Source organism: Struthio camelus, chromosome 3 (genome assembly GCF_040807025.1).
Source record: "Struthio camelus isolate bStrCam1 chromosome 3, bStrCam1.hap1, whole genome shotgun sequence".
Classification (NCBI taxonomy): Eukaryota; Metazoa; Chordata; class Aves; order Struthioniformes; family Struthionidae; genus Struthio; species Struthio camelus.
Genome location: NC_090944.1, coordinates 126,158,563 through 126,173,333, shown reverse-complemented (window position 1 = coordinate 126,173,333; position 14,771 = coordinate 126,158,563). Strand labels below are relative to the sequence as shown.

The 14,771-nt window shown below is 36.6% G+C and overlaps 1 long non-coding RNA gene across 2 annotated transcripts; it reads left to right on the top strand.

The window, feature by feature from the left end:
• Positions 1-6,338: 6,338 nt before the first annotated feature.
• On the top strand, positions 6,339-14,551 carry LOC138066876 (uncharacterized). Of its 2 annotated transcripts, none has more exons than XR_011140493.1 (7): positions 6,339-6,449; positions 8,991-9,265; positions 9,891-10,004; positions 11,004-11,098; positions 11,977-12,103; positions 13,374-13,560; positions 14,175-14,551. It is a non-coding gene; the product is annotated as an uncharacterized lncRNA (long non-coding RNA). The 2 variants fall into 2 exon arrangements; XR_011140494.1 differs by lacking the exon at positions 14,175-14,551 and adding an exon at positions 11,658-11,706 and having other exon boundaries at positions 13,374-13,432.
• The last annotated feature ends 220 nt before the right edge of the window (positions 14,552-14,771 follow it).

Genomic DNA, 14,771 nt, shown 5'->3' with positions numbered 1-14,771 from the left:
TCCTAGCTTAGAAATGTAAGATAGCAGGTTCAAACAAATAAGTGGTATTTTTTCACATAGCACATGTGGTTATATTGTGGATCTCGCAACCAAAGAATATTGAGAAAGTTAAAGGTGTACATGGGTTAAAAAATTAGTAGAAAAATTTGTGAAAGAAAGGTCCATCAAGAGCTGTTAAATGTAAAGGTATAACTACTGACTTGGGAAATCTTTAAGTCCTAGAATCCTGGAAAATGTATGAAAGAAATGAAATTTTATGGGGGTTGTGTTGTTGTTATGTTGTTCTTTATAAATCTCTGACCATTGCAGGAGACAAGATACACGGCTAGAGGGACTGTTGATACTATTCAATGTGTCTGTTCTTATGTTTCTTACATTGCATAAAATAATCAGGTATCCAGGATCTTACTTTAAGTCCCAGAAGAAGCAGACACAGTATTGCTGATAGTGAAGTTCTTGCTTCTATTCAAACCTATAATTAGTGATGGACAAATGGATGTACTCAGAAAAGGAAAAGCATGCACATCATGTGCTGTTGTTAAAGTGCACATCATGTGCTGTTGTTAAAGATGTACAAATATATCAGCAATTTTGTGGCGTTCTAAAGGTACCAAGACCTATCTTTTCAGAAAGTAGTAGAGTGTTCTGCAGTTGTGGAACTGCAAGAGGGACTGCTTTTAGAGTTCCCTGACTTCATGTTATCAAGGAAGCTTAGAAAGAAAATGGTTAAACAAGTAGTTGCCTCTGTCTCTAGTATTAACACCAAAAAGATGGGCCTTGTAAGAAGTAGTAGGTAGAAAATTTTATGCCTCCAAAGGTATAAAATTCCAGGCAATAACTTTTATTACCTGCGTTTAAGACCGTTCAACATAATGAATTGTAATATGTCTTGCCCAGAGCATGCTGTTACAGTCAGGTTTGTGCTATGCTACGTCAGTAAGCGCTCTGGAACCTCTATTCCACTGTCAGAATACTTCCTACATCTTTGTAATGCACTGGTCACATGTACCTGTTCCTACCACCCATAAAAGATGCAGTGTATACTTTGTTGTCCGGTTAGTTTCAGTATGAGTAGATGGTCTTGGAAAAGAATAGCGGTATTGCCAGCCTATATCTGGAACACACAAACTGCTAGAAAGCTGCTTGTGGTCAAAATGCTTCCATCATCATCTTTGGAGAGACTGGCCCACAGCATGGCTCACAAGTAGTTAAAAGATAAAATGTTTGGAACTGTTAGTATGGCACAGTATACTTCTTCCCCCCCCCCCCCAAGTGTGAAGCATAAGAAAGGATCTAGTTCTGTTCAACAGCATTGTTGCTTATGAAAGTTTGAAAGGTATTGTGATCCTTGCTAGCTACTCCATCCATTTAGAACCTCATATAAACTGTGTGAATTGAAAATTTCTAATAGGTGCTGCAGGAATTGCTACAAGCTCACAGGTCCATTATTGTCGCAAAAGAAATGGCTGCTCTTCTCTTTGTCCGTGAAACAACAAGGTTTTCATAAGCTTCTGTCAAAGGAGCTATCTGATTATTTTGAGATAATTTTTCCACTTATTTTTAACAGGGATAATCATCTGTGGAATTGATTTTAAGAAAACTTTTATATTTACAGGAGTATTAATAATCATTTGGGTATACATGAGGGATAATAGTTTGTTCTTGCATGCTAAGAGCTGAATCTAGGGAGAAGTTGAAGCTGCACTTTCTACCGTATTAATTCAAAGAAAGCAAAGAAACCACAGAAAACCTTGCAGATTTCAGAGTAAGCCCTAGACAAAGCCTTGTGGATTTGGAACCGTAAACACTGGATGGCTCTTGAGCAAATGCTGTACTTGGGAAAAGTGCTCCTCCAGCTCTTTTTAAGCCCTTAGAAACAGGAAGATAAGACCACAGATTCACTTCCAAGGTAAATATGTGGATCTGAACCCAGGTACAGGCCCCAAACTTCTATAGACAGTCTCCGAATTTAAAAAAAAAAAAAAAAAAAAAAAGCCATAGACCCTCTCTGTGAAAATTGTTGTCAGTTGTCACGTTACACAAGGATGCATCTGGTAAAGAAGCCAAAAAAGACTTAAGTAAAAGCTTCTCCAGAAAGAAATCTCCATCCCTGCGCTAGCCCCACCGCAAAGGTTACAGAACTTCATTTTGCCGCAGATCAAAGTTTAGGTTGATGCCATGGTTCTGATGATCTGGCACCAAGACCTGATTTAACAGTCTGCGCATCACATGACTGCGATACAGCAGCTGCCTCCAGCACAAAGCTTTTTGGCATCAGTCACTTCAAAGCAAATGGAAACGGAGGGAGTCATCTATTGGCCTCCTAAGCATCAGAGCCCTTAACATGCTGAAATCACGGCATCAGATTCGCTTGTTTTACAGGAGCAAAAATTGCTCCTATTTTCTCCCACTGTCTCCCTGTCTGCACCCAGTCTGTCAATGACCTTGACACTATGATCTCTGTGCCATTGTGGTGCACTTTTTTCACTTCTTTGGATTTTTTGGGGGAAAGGGGGGGATTTGCCTACTGGATCACTCTCATCAGTCTCTGATAGTAGCCTCACAAAAAGCCATCCTCTAGGTGCTCTCTTAATATGTGCTCGCGCTTCAGAGTCTTGCAGGAATCAGTGGAATCATCCTTGGGCAGATCCTGAGCTCTGGAACTGAAATGTGCTGAAATGAATTGTAAGAAAAAAAAATTTTTTTTTTTAGTCAAAAAGAAAGGAAAAAAGGAAATGGTTACTGTACTTGCTATAAAGGGATGAAGTGCAAAAATATAGTAATTTGAATGCACTTAATGATAAAAGTGATAATGATATTTTCCCTATTCAGAATTGTACTTCTCGACTTCAGTTGTCATGTTATTGAGATATGTCTGAAAAGCTTTTGTAATATTGCAAAGGAAATAAAATCTCCAGCTTCTCCTTAGGCAAATTGACTGCCCTATTATTTTGTGAGAAACCAGAATGAGCAAAGTCCAGTTTTTTAAAAAATGTGTTGGGATAGTATCACAATTTAGGAATGGATGTCTCCTCTTAAGTTTGATGACTCAGAACTGAAATAGAAAGTAGAAATAAGAAACCATATTGGAAAAGAGTTAATGTTGTAACTGAACCTTTGAAATTCATGCTGAGGGAAGTATAATCACAAATTTTTGCTTGCAGATGATGGCTGTTCATTTTTAACAAATTTGTCTCATTTTTGTCTCAAAAAATCTAGCACTATATCTAATCATAATTCCTTCTGGTCTTATGAAGAAAATGCAGACACTGCATGCAGCTTGTTCTTGCAAAGAGATTGTATGCTGTTCTGTAAGCTATTTCTGTATTCACTCTTCCCGGGAGCTTCAGTGGAGAATGTTTGGCATATTAGAGCCCTCTGCTGGACGTTTTAAATAAGTGTAAAATATTAGAAAATACAATAGCCTAGAGCAGTTAAGCACGGGAATTCTTGGCATATGCGATGAGGCACTGTATGAATGTTTAATGTTTTAACAGAATGATATCTGTTCTGCCACTCTTCATTTATCTATATTAGGTTTATTTCTTGATTTAAAATCTTGATCTGAGAGTATTGTTCTTTCTTTGGTCTTTCCACATTTTCTTCAAATGACACGTTTATTAACATAAAATGAAAAAAGTTTACATTGGTTCAAAGCACTGATTGATGAAACTCATAAAAGAAAATTTTACTGAACGCTATTAAGTACGAAGCTAGTGTCTCTCATTTGGGAAGTCTCAGAGCCATGAATTCTTGGAGACAAGTGAATACTTTTGGGGAAGTTCCAATCCATCTGTAAAATCTGCTATTTCTCACTATTGGAAAAGGATATTGACTAAATGAATTGTTGATCTGATCCAGTACAGCTTTTTTTTTTTTGAATAGAGATCAAAACGGATAAATCTAAAGATCCAAAAATATGTGCAGATTTGATTTCAGTTTTAATAATAGTTTTATGCTTAATAATAATAATTAGTAATTATAATTAATTCCTGATAATGCTATTTATACAGAGCCTTGCTTTTTCTGACACTATTGAAAACTTTCTGTTTGTTCGTGATGTTGTTGAAAGGCACTAAAGGATGTTGTAGCTTTGGCGCTTTTTCATTATCTGAATTAGGGTTTTCAGAGCTATGAAATTGTTGTACCTGTTCAGTCTAAAGGATCTAAAATGTTAATTGTAGGAACATTAATTGCTACCCTGTTTGCTTATCTAATAAAAGGTCATTGCATGATGATGAAGTACATAAGTCCCATTTACTTAAGGAATAAGTTAACAGCAATGCAGCACAGATTGTTTCAGAAACTCAAGGAATGGACCTCACATCATTTTCCTTACTCCCTGGGTAAGTGCGGTGAATCTTTGAAGCTCTCTTCTGGTTACTCATTGGTTTCGAGTGTGAGGAGGATTGGAGTTTCATTACTAGTGTCGACTAAGGATCAGGTTACTTCTGGCTTTTAGCAAAAGGCATTTAAATTGGGTTGATAGCTGGCTTCCTGAAGCTGACTGAGCATCGACAACTCTGCTTTGCATGCTACATCCTTGAAAGCCTCAAATCCTGAAGCCAGAAATATACTTAAAATACTTAACGTTGCCTCTAGCTGTAGATTGTGCTATGGCCGCAGGAAGGGTTGCTGCAAGCAGATGCAAGTATTGCGTGATTAATGGTGAGAGTAGTCTGTCCCCATTGGAAATAGTACCTTTATTCATGGGATTATTTAGACAATAAAATAGATCCCCCAAAATTCAACAGAGCATTGCTAAAGGACAGTTGTAGGTATGTTTAAAAAAATCCTTATGCACAACACTGACGAGCAATTATTTGCCTGAGCTAATGGTATAACTATCTGAGAAAATTCTAATGTTTCTCTCTTGACTATGCCAAATAAGAAATCGAATTTGCCGTGATGTAGGTTATTAGGGTTTAAAGCTGTGAAGTCGTCATGTCTGAATACAAATTACGTTCATAGGAAAACTTTTGAAGCAACATTATTGATGGCAGATGCGTAACTTCAATTTGAACACTTCCACAAATCTGGTAATTCATTATAACTGCTGGATAAGTGTAGCCTAAACCTCGCAAAAAGGTACTGATTTTGAAAGTATTTAATTCAGTAGGAGTGTTTCACTACTGAAGAGAGGATTCAGGGAAAGGTAGATGAAAGTAAGTTAATAGACTCATTCTGTTTTTATAGTTTCCTCACAGAATGAACAACCTTTAATTTTAAACTATAAATACTTGTGCATTTGTATAGATGGGAAACCCATTATATGTTTTTGTTTCACATAATCGTCACAGTTCATGATCTTTTCTTAACAGATGAAGCTACTCAGTGCATATGGTTAGACTGAATGTTATAATCTCATATTTTTTCCCCAAAGCCATGCCTACGGCACAAAAACCAGAATCACTTCTTATGTATGTAAAGAGTTGTCAAAATTCTCTTGTTAAAGGTGTCATTTGGTACAGAGAAAATCTTTTAGCAAGCATATGGCTGTTGTTGGCATTTGATATAGTATGGAAAAATAGGCTGTTTAAAATTGAAGGATAAAATGGATGACTTTCATGAAGGTATAATTTTCCTAAAATTCTGGAAGTACAGCATGGAATCACCTAGGAAATTTGACATGAAAATTGACTATATCAGAGACACAACACATGTGGTTTGCTGATAACTTCAGGAATCAAGATGGATACAATACTAAACAAAAGCCGAGACGAGTTTGCTAGCTCAGTAATTAATCTCTAGCTGGGTCAGCAACTTATGTAGCCAATTAGGTTGTAAATTTAATCTTTTTTGTGCCTCAGTTTCTATCAGTAAAATGAAAACAGCATCTGCCTGCTGCTCTAAAACTTTGTCATTTGTGACTGAAAACCAAAAGAGAAACAGTAATTAATGTTCTAGATATGCAATGGCTGTAAGTATTATTATGAAAAATAGTAGTGGAAAAATGCCGTAAGTTGAAATTGGACAAGAATGTTTATACATCACAGTCTGGAAATGCGGTAGTGTGTCATTTCAGTGCCTTAAATTTAAATAAATTGATGATCTAAAGCAGATGCCTTTGTACCATCCAGCACTTCAGACTTCATATTCTTCTACAGCCATTTTGCCTGTTTCATATGTCTGCTTATCCAATTATTTCCTTTATATATGTTTTCTTCTAAATAATTTGTATGTTTTCAAAATTACAGAAGAATTTCATCATGCATGTACTATATGAATAGCACTTGACCTCTTCTTACAGATTGGTCTGGAAGGAAATGGGTAAGTAACATCTGTGACTTGCACATTACTTATCATCTGGCCACGTTCTGGTCAGGGTTCCTGTTAGCTGTGAGTAGAGTCCCTTAGGTGTCAGAGAAGAGCTGAAGAAAGTCCACAGACAAATAGGACTAGAGGGGCAGAGAGCTGTATTTCTCACCAATGAATCAGATGTAGTTCAGGTAAATGTTTTTTTATGTGATACCCCAACCCCCAAGACTATATATTATATATAGGGTTTTTTTTATATATGCTGTAATGGTGATGTGAACACGGTACAGAATTCTTAATTATGTATATCTAGTCTAAAGGCTTCTACTGATTGTTAGTGGGTTTCTTATTTCACAGTAACATAAAAATTTGCATCAAGTCTAACAGGAGCAGGAAAAGGTCAAAAGGGATATTTTGTTTGCTTTTGGTTTTTAAGTAGTCTTACATAGAGCAAGAAGTACTGTCCAGTAGCTGTTTCACAGTTGTTTTGTGAATTCATAAAAGTACTTTTATGCAGCATTACTCATCTATTTTTGTTTGACATAGTGTATAGTCTTTGTGTTTTTATTTTGTGTGTCCGCTGAAGACAAATCTGTATTTGGAGTTGTCAGTAACTGGGAATTTTTGAAAACTTACTTCTGATATTTTTGAAGACTGAATATCTGTTCTCTAGAAACTGATTGGAAAAAATGGCAGGAATAGACCTGTGTATAAAATTTCCAAATCAGAAGTATAAAAGTAGTTCCTTTTCTGTTATATTCTGCTTTTATCTTTTGCACACACATGCCTTTTTAGTTAGAGTGTAGAAACAGAGAAACAACGTGAAGTTTACCAGTATTCTTTGGCTCAGAATAGGTTCTCCCAAAAATTCAATCAGTGCAAAGATTTTTGTTTGTTTGTTAATTGAAGAGTAATGCACATGCAGATATTGCTAGCAGTACAAGTACATGAGGAACAAAGGATGGAAAGATGATCAATTGCTGTCCTTTACAAGGAATCTCTTTTAGGCAATTTGAGCTGCTTTCTGAACACTGGAGAAGTGCCTGCCTTGCCTGACTCAAGGACGAGTTGGATGACATTGTTGTGAAGCTTGCAGCTGTTGATGGAAAAGCTAACTACTTCAATAGCAGAGAAGCTAGTCTTTCTTTTTTTTTCTGCAGGCTGTATAGTCAGTATTAATTGTTTGAAGTGCTGGACATTTTTATTGAGGCATTCAAGTCATTTTGCAGAAGTAAATGAATCCCTGAAGTCAGCTAGGCTTTTTTTTCTCTGTATGTTTCATTTAGACAGATTTCGTTTATGAATTTTGAAGTGCAAGTTTAATTTTTTTGTATCTCTGAAAGTAGCTCACCTTGGACCACTTAACCTTTTGATACTATGGATGTGATTTTTTTTTTTTTCTCTTCATGAGAAGACAGACAAAGTGGTGGGCACCTGATGAATTTCCCCTGTGGCTGGGGAGCGTTCCCAGCATTCTTGCAAATACGAAAAGACAATCGACTTAAGAATTCTGCTCATGTAGGGACTGCAGGTTTAAATAGTGCTGCAAAAGGCAGCCTTTCCTTGTATTGAATATATCTCGTTTTTCTTTTGGGTGATGTAAATAATGTTTTGAACTATGGGGCCGTGCACTAATAAAAAGAACTATATTTAGCATGCTCTTAAAAATACTCCAACTAGAAAACTGTTTTGGAGCTTTTGCTGTTATATGTAACTATGGTTCTTCCAAAATTAAACCATTATTTTAGAGAGTGTGAAGTAATCTTCATACTTCTTTGATGACAAGTCCTGTAGGATTCAGTTTCTGACGGTGTCGCACCTATCCTGCCATTGTTAATTACTCTGCAGTTAACTGTTGGGAGAAGTGGCCTGAAGAAGCTCTCCTGCATGTTGCAAAAACCTGCCTTACCTGCGAGGGGTTTTTCAGTCAAAATGAGACAGTGTAAATAAAGCTTGTCTTTTTCTTTCTTTCCTCCTTCTTCACAGTTACACATTTTCTCATTTATTCTTAGTACAGAATTCAAACTTAGAAGCGCATGAAAATCTACAGCTAAATTAAATGATTTAAATGGTAAATTTGAGTCTCATCTTGGCCTGATTACCTGAGTTCAAATCAGAAATCATTCCACTGAAGTCAATGTGGCTGTAGTAATGTAATATAAACAGAAAAATTAAATCAGGCACACGGGAGCCGAGGTCATCATGAAAATGTGTGTCCTTTTTAAAAAAATTCAAGCTGGATAAAGATATTCTTACTTCTTACTGAAAAATAAATTTGGGTTCAAAAGTATGCTTATTGCACAGAGCTGCTGTATATCAAAGGAAAATTTACCCAGCATATGTTTGATGTACAGTGAAATTTTGTGTTCTAGAACTAATGAAAGGAGACTTTTGCTTTTCAACATCAATGCATATTTTTCCCAAAGCTTTATTATCAAATTCAGTGATTCAGATTTTTTTTCTTAAAGTACACTATTATAATCTGATTGACTTCATTGTTATCATTTTGTACAGGATAGCAGAATTCAGCCATCTATATTCCTTAACCTTCTTGTCACTAATTACACAGTTTCTTTTAGCATAAAATGGCTGTCGTTCATAACATAAACACCAATATAGCATGTTCTAGTGCATGTAATAACATCACAAATTAAAACCTAACTTACACCTAAGTTAAAACCTTAACTACAATAATTTACATTTTTGCTTTCTTAAATTGTGCTCTGTTGTAGGGTTTAACGAGCACAATCACCTCTATATGTGCTGAAATCCAGAAAAGCATCTTAAGAATAATGAAGAAATACTTGGATGAAACGAAAAGGCATTGCTGTACCACTCCCAGTAGCTACTTGAAGTTCACAGCCACCTTTTTCAAGACTACTACAGATAACAAGAAAGAAAACTCTGCAAAACAGATTGGAAAAAAAAAAAAAAAAGACAGTATCCGTTAACTGCTATGCACTTTGGCAGTATGGAGTTGCATGCAGCCCCGTTGGTACGGCACCAGGTAGGCCTTCTCTAGCAAGTCAGAAACTTCATCTCTGCCTGTGAAATCTTCCTGCAGGTGTATACCAATATTTTGTAGCAGTGGAGAGCTGTCAAAACATTATTGCATTTCCAGTTAACTAGAGAGTAGAAATATTTCCATGATTGTATGTGCAATGTCTATTTCGTTTCTTAAAGCACCAAATAACCCATTTTTTGTTTAATCATTGCTTCAGATCTATGTTCAAGGCTATTCCAGAATGTTGAAAAAAGTCAAAGCGTACTTGTTAGGGCAGAGCTACCTAGATCTGCGGAAGTAGCTGCAAATTATATATCGCTGGAAATTTTCCGGGGGCGAGGGGGTAGGAGAGGGAAAAGGGTAAATAAAGTGAATTAGCTTCCTTGGCTACCTCTACAGGCCATTCTCCATATATGTCGTCTATAGTAACTTCTTATGAGCTAGTGGAGGAGAAGTTTGGGCAATTTTCCCCGTCACAGGATCTCAGCTTTCATTCCAAACAGACAGATGATATTCAGTACTAAAGCTGGTATAAACAGAGAGGTGAATCTGGGCTGTTATTTCTAATAACAAACTAAATAAAAGCATACAAATGTCAAATGCATATTACAATTTGTTTTATTCTTAGGGATTGTTTTCATGATGGCCTAATCGAGCTCGTAGAAACAACATCTTTGGAAGCAAAAAATGCAGGAAGAGTTGCTTGTCCTTGGTCTTCAAATAAATACAGCAAAAATCAAAGGTAGTTCAAAAGACATCATTGCTTTATTCAGTGTCCTTTCAAAATGTCATTCACAACTTATTTTGTTTCACCTCAAAATTTAATTCCCATACGTTAACTCACTTTATTACAGTGGCTTGCTCATAAAATTAAAGTTGAACACAAACATTTTTCTCCCATCACTTCATGGCTAAAGAAGGACGAGTGTTTACATAGATCTGTGTGTTTGTCTCCAGTAACATCAGTTTGAGCTACAAGAAGAAATCTCTAAATTTTGCCACACAAGAGATTCAGCCACAGTGAAAAACAATTACATTCCACATTGGCTCATTTCAGAGATGTCTGTCACTCAGTAACCCTGTCAGATCTTCTTGAAATTCTGTCAAGAAAGCCTTTTCCTAGGGAAAAGGTTTTCCTCAACTTGGAGAAAGAAAACATTGTGGAAGAGCTTCGTAAAGACTTACTAGTTAGGGAAAAGGTTTGAATGCTTGTTAAACAAGATTAAGAAATCATGGCTGTAGAAACAAAGCTTGTAGAAGAATATGCCAAGGTAAAATGTCCTCCTTTATCATTTTTCAGATTTTCATTTCCATGGGTGCAGTCTCATTAGCCTTTAAGAATTTCAACTCCCATTTATTTCCGTGGGACCTGAGAATTTTTAGTCTGCCAAAGTTCCATTATTTATTTGCAGTGATAAGCAGATATAAAAACATGCATAAATTTCCATGTGATTCCAATGTCTACGTTGTCTCTGTTATTAGTTTGTCTTCAGAGGAGTCTTCACAAGGTTACAAAATCAGAAGTAGAAAAAAAGCATGAAATAGTTCTGATTTGGTTCTTTAGATTATTCTTCTGTTTCAAAGACTTTGTGTGAGTATCATGTGTCTTACCAGTAGACGAGCTTTTCTATTAATATTCACGGTACCTTTTTAAAGTTATATTGCCAGAACAAAATGTTGGTTCTAATTTTCATATGCCTTTGAGTTCCATTTTTTTTTTTTTTTCCTTTTTACAATTTAGCAAACAACTGTGGAGCTAAATTCTGTGATGCCAGCTTCAGAAAAATCCCTTAGTGCCCTAGAAACACTGGACAAAATTCACAGTGCAGAACTCAGGTTTGTTGAAAGGTTTGTTCTTGTTCTGGTGAGAAACAAATTTGGATGAGTATAGGTAGGGTTCAACCCTTCCCTTAGCATCTGCTGCTCAGCATGCAATTCTTAGTAGATGTGATTTAGCAGGATGACTTCCTTCTTTCCTATTGAAACCTGGCCTACCTATGAAATAGCAGTCGTTCATTCTGGAGTAATAGTACTAATTTTGCCAGCAAAGACAAGAGCACCCATCTGTCTGAATTTCTTCCATGAATACATACAAACAAAATAGGTGTAACATATGAAAGAACATGTCTTGTCCTTTTCAGAATCCTTGCTTTTTAATTTTTTTGGGGTACATGTCATATTAATTCTTATTCACGAGGTAAGAATTACCTACCTGCCATGCAAAGACCTTGGAAGATCAGATTAGACTCAGGCTGTCCATTGTTTTTAGATTTGAAATAACCTTGCCTTGTCTGAGGAGTGGTACAGCAAGGAGGAGATATTTTGAATTATAAAAATTGTTTTAATTATCCAAAAAGTATACAAAATTGAAATACTTGTTCATTTTGACTTGCAGCAAAAATAAATAGTACTAATGATGCCAAGAGTGAGACGTTTCAGAACAGGTACTGTTTGTGTTTGTTTAAAAGTATTTAAGGTGAAATGGCATTATCAGTACCAGTTACAGTATTGTGAAAGCTGGTACTCCTGAAGGTGTGCTTATTTTCCACATCAGAATACTAAAAATACACTGTCCTTTTTAAAAATAGCTACATTTCAATAAAATCCAACAGTAATAACCAGGATATCCATCTAGTATTAATTACTTAACATTAGAAAAGATAAGATAATTAGCAAAGGCATTGCAATGTAGACAACATTTTTGTTCTTCTTAGGATACGGAAGATGCTTTGGATTCTGGCCTAAAGCCACTCTTAGCCATAGGGAAATTTAAAGCCAGGGAAGTAAAGGAGGAGTTCATCAGGACCACGGATTCTGAAATTGAGGACAGCCGCAACTCAGGTGATTTCTCAGCTGCAAAAAATAATTTCTTTTATACATTACAGGATTTTACTATGTTTTCTATAAATTATAGGACTGTACTGTGTTTTCTATTATATACATTTCCCCTTCCTCCAAAGCACCGTGAAGAGTGGAAAATGGCTTTCTGCCATTTCTGCCATTGCCACAGCAAACAAGGTTCTTTGGCATATGACTAATTTTTCCTTTTGCCTTTAACCTTCAGGTGTTACTGAGAAAAAGCATAGTAACGTTCGTTAAGAACTGATAATTTTACCCTTTCTACAGATTTTTAATGATTAGCTGAGATTATTTACCAGCTACCCATGAAACCTTGGCGTCAGCCCTACTAGTATTGTGTCATTCACTTCAGAGATTTTTCTGTGCTATGCTGACTTGGTCATAATTACAGAGTACTTTAAAACTGTGTCTGCTCTTTCCAATTGCTGTTACCTCAAAGTGCATTTTTTCAACTTTACCATTTATATAAAATATATGTGTGTATATATATATGCATATATATGTGTGTATACACACACATATAGTTGAGAAAAGTTTTAGAAAAACCCTTAAACTACTTGCCTTGAACAAGACTTGCTGGCCGGGGGCAGGGGATCACTGGAGAAGTAACAGACAAAGAGAGATAAGCAACCTGACTGTGGCTCATCATGGGGGAAAGAGAAAACAAACAAACAAAAAAACCCCTGCTATTATAGTTTAGTTTTCTTCAGTGCTGTAGTACATGAAAGAAAGCAGTGTGGGGTTTCAGGCTGGAATAGCCTGTATAAATTTAATGCTTCAGATTTAGAAGTATATGGAAGCTAAGTAAAAAAAAAAAAATAAACAAACCAAAAACAACCCAAAACAGCTGCTGCACAAAGAGTTGATTCAGCATTAATACAGCTGCGTGAACAAAACCGTCTGGGAGATGAGAGGAGCAACTGGCTGGATGAAAGCGTGCATGAATGTAGTGGCTCAGCCACTGACCGACAATACATTTCTCTGGTAAGAGCAGGGCTAGCAGGCTCCTCCCCCTTTCTTTGCTAGTAACGTTAGTATTTCTGGTAACATTAATGGGCAAACTGTGGGTTGTGGGGGTTGGTTTTGGTTTTGTTTTGGTTGTTGTTCCTTCCCTTGCCCCTCCCCCCCCCCCCCCAGCAAAGTAATGGCCTGACTTCTGGTGTGTCTCTTTAATGTAAGAGACTGTGACTTCTGAGGAAGAGGTATGTTGTCATGAGGTGACTCGGATTTGGTAATTCCATCTTTTCTGCAGAAAGGTTTACCCAGAAGTGTTACAAACGCTCCTGCCTGGAACACCAGGCCGAGATGCCTGACCGGAGCAGGAGCCTGCAGAGGCTCCTGGTGTAACTGGCCACTGGGACCATCGCTGCTTGCTCAGCAGTTGGAATGATTTCTGTAACCCTTCTATTCTGCAGGACATCGCTTATTCCCGTGATAAGGTATGACATATTCGTCTCTCAGTACTCCATAATAGTATCACTTACGTTTCTATATTGCATTTGTTGAATATTTTCAGACCTGTAAGTGACTAAAATTGACATTTTTTTTTTAAGCTATCAAAAAATCTTAATTTTGAGAGCCGATCAATTGTTCAGTTTTGCTATACTGCAACAGAGTCCCTAATCTGAGTTTAAAACTGTATGTGTAGCTCTACCTGTCTCATTTGGAAATAATGAACTGTTTTTAGCTACACTAGACTGAACGAGTACATTGACCATACTTTTGTGATTTTTTTTTTTTTTAAGCTAAATTAAGACAGATGGGACCAAAGCTCCTGATATTACAATATTACAGGCACCACGCCAAAATTTTAAAGTGAATTAAAACCCTTATCTTTGTGAAGCCTCCAAGGCTTTGAACAAGTATTAAAAAAAAAAAAATTTTTAAAAAAAATCACCATTTTAAGAAAATGTTAATGCTTCAACATTTGACATTAATATTTAGACCTCCCGTCAGTGCTAAGAAAAAGAAGTGAAAATTTTTAAGAAACAATGCTCAGCTTTTCTAAAATATTTATAAAAGCCCTATCAAAGTATTTTTCTTCTAATTTTAGGAACTTCACCACCAGGAAGCAGCATTCCAGTTTTTGGCTTTATGTGTAGACAGTGCAAGATTGGGGGGGGAGGGGGGGGGGTCATCCTTCCTACATGTTGGAAGAACCTTCCCTTTAGGAGAGATTTTACCCACTCCCTGAAATGGCTTTTACTTCATGAAAGGTAAGAACTATGCTTCGGAGAAAGTTTTTGTGATCTGTTGTAAATGCTGTTTAAGCAAACGTTTTCAGTACCTGTGTCTGCTTCTGTAGGCGAACCTATCACTACTGGTCCTTTAGTCGCATATCATGTTTCCACTGAGGTCTTACTCAAATTAACATACAATTTACTTCCTGTGTGGTATCACTTAACACTGGAAGGTGGATCTGTAAACTCTTGCAGAGATAGGAGGGGAAAGCAACAGAAAGGGGAGAAGAAATTGAGACCTCCTTTTAAATAGGTTCTCTTAAAATTCCCAGACTAGCTAGGAGAAGCATCCTCATGAGCTTACAACACCTCAGCCTCCAAGCTCGGATGAAAAACAAACATCTGCCAATGTGCATCTTTCTTTACTTAGTAAGAACCAGCTTGCACTTTTTTCAAACGCCATGATAAGT